A 6,000-nucleotide genomic window follows, 5' to 3' on the forward strand; every position below is an offset into this window, starting at 1 on the left:
TTAACACCAACCCTTTTTCAAACACTTCCAAAAAATAGAAGAGTTAACAGTACCTTATAATTCATTCTATAAGGCCAGTATTATCCTGCTATGATATCCAGATAAAGTTATCTGAAGAAAGAAAATTATAGACCAATATTCCTAATGAATAGATCCTGAACAAAGTACTAGAAAAAGCCCTGAGCAATATTAGCAAACCAAATCCAACAGCGTATTAAGAAAATTGCATATCATGATCAAATTAAATTTGTCATGAAGAATTACAGGGGTGGGTCAATATATGAAAATCAATTAGTATAACACACCACATTAATAGAATAAAGGGGAAAACATCCCTTGATTATCTCAATTAATACAGAAAACACATTTTGATCAAATCCAAGACACTTTCATTACTTACATACTTGGAAAACTAGGAGTAGAAGGGATATTCTCAATAAGATAAAGGGCATTTATAGAAAACCTAAAGTTACATTATCCTCAATGGTGAAGATGAAAAGCTTTCCTTGTAAGATCAGGAACAAGACGAGGATGCTCAGTTTCACCACTGCTATCGAAAATTGTATTAAAAGTTCTAGCCAGAGCATTTAGGGCAATAAGAAAATAGAAGATATTAAAATTGGAAAAGAAAACTAAAATTATCTTTATTTGCAGATGATACAATCCTATATATAGAATATCCTAATGGTACTACAAAATACAAAACAACTGCTAGGATAATAAATGAATTTGGAAAAGTTTCGGGATGCAGGATCAACACACACATTTGACTATATTTCTTTTTAAAAATACTTTCTTTATTCACGAGAGACACAGAGAGAGAGGCAGAGACATAGGCAGAGGGAGAAGCAGGTGCTCCTCAGGGAGCCTGATGTGGGACTCAATCCCTGAACTCTAGGATCATACCCTGAGCTGAAAGCAGAGCTTAACCACTGAGCCATCCAGGCATCCCTGACTATATTTCTATACACTAGCAGTGAGCAATCTGCAATGGAAATTAAGAGAATAATTCCATTTACAATGGCATCGAAAAGAATAAAATACAAAGGAATAAATTTAACCAAGAATTTGCAATATTTGTACATTGAAAATTACAAAACATTGCTGAAATGAATTAAAGAAGACCTAAACAAATGGGAAGACATTCAGTATTCATAGATTGAAAGACTTATTATTGTTAAAATGGCAATACTACCAAAATGACTCAATGTAACTTTTATTAAAACCACAACTAGGGATCCCTGGGTGGCGCAGCGGTTTAGCGCCTGCCTTTGGCCCAGGGCGCGATCCTGGAGACCCGGGATCGAATCCCACATCAGGCTCCCGGTGCATGGAGCCTGCTTCTCCCTCTGCCTGTATCTCTGCCTCTCTCTCTCTCTCTGTGACTATCATAAAAAAAAAATAAAAATTAAAAAAAAAAACCACAACTATATTTTTTGCAGAAATGGAAAAAGTGATACTAACGGTCATAAGGAACTGTAAAAGGACTTGAATGACCAAAATAATCTGAAAAAGAGACAAAGTTAGGAGACACACTTCCTGGTTTTAAAACTTACTACAAATCTGCAATAATAAAAAGAGTATGGTTAAAAAAAGAGCATGGCAATGACATAAGGATAGATGTATAAAAACAATGGAATAGAACTTAGAATCTAGAAATTAATCCCTACGTCTATGGCCATTTGATTTTCTACAAGGATAATAAGACAATCCAATGGGGAAAAATACCGTCTTTGACAAATTGTGCTGGGATAGCTAGATATTTGCATGCAAAACAGTGAAGCTGGACTCTTCATCCCTTATAAAAAATTAACTCAAAATGGATCAAAGATCTAAATTTAAGAGCTAAAATTACAAATATTTAGGAAAAAAACATAGTGGTAAACTCTCCTGTGACCCTGAATTTGGCAATGGATTTGCATATTCATAATGACTAAAGATGTTGAGCATCATTTCATGTGCCTGTTGGCCATTTGTACATATCTGAAATAATTAGAAATAGAACACCAAATTAGAAATAATAGCAAAGGCACAAAACCAATAAGAAAAAGCTGGACTTCATCAAAATTAAAATATTTTATGCATCAAACTTCACTATCAAGAAAGTGAAAACACATCATATAGAATGGAAGAAAACATTTTAAAATTGTATATCTGATAAGGGTCAGAATATATAAAGAACTGTTAAAACTCAATAACAAATGACAAACAACTCAATTAAAAAATGGGCAAGGAACTGAATAGACAGTAGTCCAAAGAAGATACATATTTGGCCAACAGGCACATGAAAATTGCTCAACATCTTATTCATTATGAATATGCAAATCAAAACTACAATGAGATACCACCTCTCACCTAGTAGAATGTAGTAAAAAAAAAATCCGCGGTGCCTGGGTGTCTTAGTTGGTTAAGCATACATCTCTTGATTTCAGCGTGGGTTGTTATCCCGGGATCCTGGGATTGAGCCCCATGACAGGCTTTGTGCTTAGCAGGGAGTCTGCTGGGGATTCTCTCTCCCTCTTTCTCTACTTCCCCCCTTCTCAAATAATAAATAAATAAATCTTTAAAATTTTAAAACAATTTTAAAAATTTAAAAATACAGAAAATAACACACATTGGCAAGATTGTGGAGAAATTAGAACCCTTGCAAATTGCTGGTTGGCATATAAAATGATGCAGTCCCTGAAGCAAATAGTTTGGTGGTTTCTCAAATAGTTAAAGATATAACTACCATTTGACCCCAAAATTCTAAAACTAGGTATATTACCCCCCAAAATTGAAAACAGTTATTGAAACAAATATTTGCATGTGAATGCTCATAGCAGCAGTATTTATAATAGCCTTAAAATGCAAACAACCCAAATGTCCATCAACTGATGAATGGATACACAAAATGTAATATATCCTTAAAATGGAATATTATTTGAACATAAAAAGGAGTGCAATACTGATGCATGCTACAACATGAACAAATCTCAAAAACATTAAACTAAGTGAAAGAAGCCAGTCACAAAGGTAATAGATTGTATGATTCCATTAATGTAAAACATCCAGAATAGATAAATCCATATAAAGAGGAAGGAGACTGGTGGTTGTCCTTGGTTGGTGGGAGGGGAATGAGGAGTGTTATATAAATGGTCTGGAAACGGCCTCTGTATATTAGGCTAAAATGGCTCCCATCTTGTTTACTTCTTCACAGCAGGTTAGGACCATTATTACAAACCCCACTGGTTCCAAATTCAATTTTGCATACCTTTTATTATTTTAAATATATTCAAAAACATATTTTCAGTCATTTAGATCTATTAACTTTACATATTCCATAAAACTGCACCCAACACATAACCACAGGTAACATAAACCCTGTAGGAATAAAAAGACTTCAAATTGCTGCAGGTTTTCAGAGTTTTCTGACCCACAAACTTCCCATCTTGTTGCAGAATGATATTAACTAGACTTGTAAGCCTCCTCTCTGATTTCCTCCTTTCTCATGAGAGTTTTTTCCCTATTCCCCTCCTGGGTGGTGGACTCATGCAACTGTCTCTGAAAGGTGTCTTACTGGGAGGGACTTTTCTTTAATGAAATGCTATCCAAGTCTCACCCAAATAAAGCTTGTGTCTTATTGCCTCTCATGGTTCTGTCTCTTCCTTGATTAACCCTGAAATCCCTGTACTTACCATATGGAGTGCCTGCTCAATGGTTATGTGGTTTCCTTTTGACATTGAAAATAATTTTGGAACTAGATATAGGTGGTGATTGTACAACACTGTGAATGTACTAAATGCTACTTAAAATGGTTAATTTTATGTTATGTAAACTTTACCTCAATTTTTAAAAAGATTTTATTTATGTATTCAGGAGAGACACACCGAGAGAGAGGCAGAGACATAGAGAGAGAATCAGGCTCCTGGCAGGGAGCCCGATGTGGGACTCGATCCCAGGACTGGGATCAAGCCCTGAGCCAAAGGCAGAGCTCAACTGCTGAGTCACCCAGGAGTCCCTTTATCTAAATTTTTAAAAAAGTTCCATACTGTACGATTGAGTTTGTATAATACTCTGGAAATGAAAAAGTTATTGAGATAGAGAACAAGCTAATGGTAGCCAAGGGCATAGGGCAATGAGTGTGAGTATAAAGATGTAGCATGGGAGATCTTTGCTGTCAAAGAATAGTTCTGTATCTTGATTGCAATGGTGGTTACACAAATACAAATTATTGCACGTAAAGGTGGTGATAATCTAAAAAAATTCTGTTGATTTTACGGATGTTAGTTTCCCAGTTTTGATATTGTACTAATTTAGTTAGATGTTATCATTGGAAGAAACTGGCGGAAGGGTATATGCACAACTTCTCTGTACTATTTTTGTAACTTCTTATGAACACGGTATTTCAAAATAAAAATTTTTATTTGTATTTTAAAGATTTTATTAATCTATTTGAGTGAGAGAGCAGAGCAAGAGAGCACATGAGTGGGGGCGGTGAGAGGAGCAGAGGAAGGCAGAGGGAGAAGCAGGCTCCCCGCTGAGCAGGGAGCCCAATGTGGGGCTCCATCCCAGGACCCTGGGATCACAACCTAAGCAGAAGGCAGACACTTAACCAATTGAGCTACTCAGATGCCCCATCAAAATAAAAAAATTAATTATAAATTAATGAGAATGAGCAGTGTAGTTGGCCATGTGGGTAGTGGGAGTGAGTAGAGATGACTAAGGGCAGAATGTTGAAGTCTGAGGAGGTGATGAGTTCAGAAGGGTAATGAGGGTGTTTGTATGAAAGGGGAAGTAGCATGGCCAGGTGTGGAATGTTAAAACCCATATAGGAAAGCAGTGGCTACAACTCTGTCAGGGGGTAGGGCCAGATATCTGTCCAATTTTAGGGCAGCATCAATGAGATCTAGCCAGAAATGTGATTCTCATACTTTGGTGTTCATTTATTATGTAACATAAGGCTATCATAGAGAAAGGGGGCAGAGACTCAAGACTGCACATATACTATCTTGTCCTCAACAAATCTTTCATCTGTGACACATAAAGGACACGTGATTACTATTGAATTTTAAGGACTCAAGTCCCCAAATTTTGTCCTGAGTAAAGCTGGCTGGACTATGGGAAGAACTTATTTTTGTAGTCCACAGAAGATGGCTGTAGATGAAGCCAAAGCTGCTTAATGCTCCCATGCTCAATGTTCTGAAGTCATAAGCTCTTTGTATTCTCAGGCTTTCTTTTTTTTTTTTTTAACTTTTATTTATTTATGATAGGCACACAGTGAGAGAGAGAGAGAGGCAGAGACACAGGCAGAGGGAGAAGCAGGCTCCATGCACCGGGAGCCCGACGTGGGATTCGATCCCGGATATCCAGGACCGCGCCCTGGGCCAAAGGCAGGCGCCAAACCCCTGCGCCACCCAGGGATCCCTTCTCAGGCTTTCTTATATTTCAGTAGTGTGATAGCCTCGTCCTCCTCTGAAAATTTCAGACTCAGTCTTGAAGACACTGAGCTTATTTTAATTTTTTAAAGGTTTATTTATTTATGTTAGAGTGGGGGAGGGGTAGAGGGAGAGAATCCTTGAGCAGACTCCCCGCTGAGCAATGGAGCCCAATGAGGGGTTTGATCCCACGACCCATGTGATCATGACCTGAGCCAAAACCAGGAGCTGGATGCTCAATCAACTGAACCACCCAAGCACCCCCATGACATTGAACTTATTTTTTTAAAGAATGTCACAAATGACACACCTACATGGGTAAGTTGGGGATACTTACAGGATTGTCTATGAAGGTCATCCATTCTTTTGGCCATTCTTAATTTGTATCTATACAGTAATCCTCAGGAGATTTTATAACAATGCTGCAGTTTCACAGGTAATGCTCCTTCAGAAGTCGATGATGTAAAGCTTGGAGGAAAAAAATCTGTGTTTGACTTTAGTCCCCAAACAAGTATTAAGTACATCTAGGTAAGCTTCTAGAAGATAGGCATAATTGAAATTAAATCTGGTTCATTAAGAAGTC

Source organism: Canis lupus, chromosome X, assembly GCF_011100685.1.
Source record: "Canis lupus familiaris isolate Mischka breed German Shepherd chromosome X, alternate assembly UU_Cfam_GSD_1.0, whole genome shotgun sequence".
Classification (NCBI taxonomy): Eukaryota; Metazoa; Chordata; class Mammalia; order Carnivora; family Canidae; genus Canis; species Canis lupus.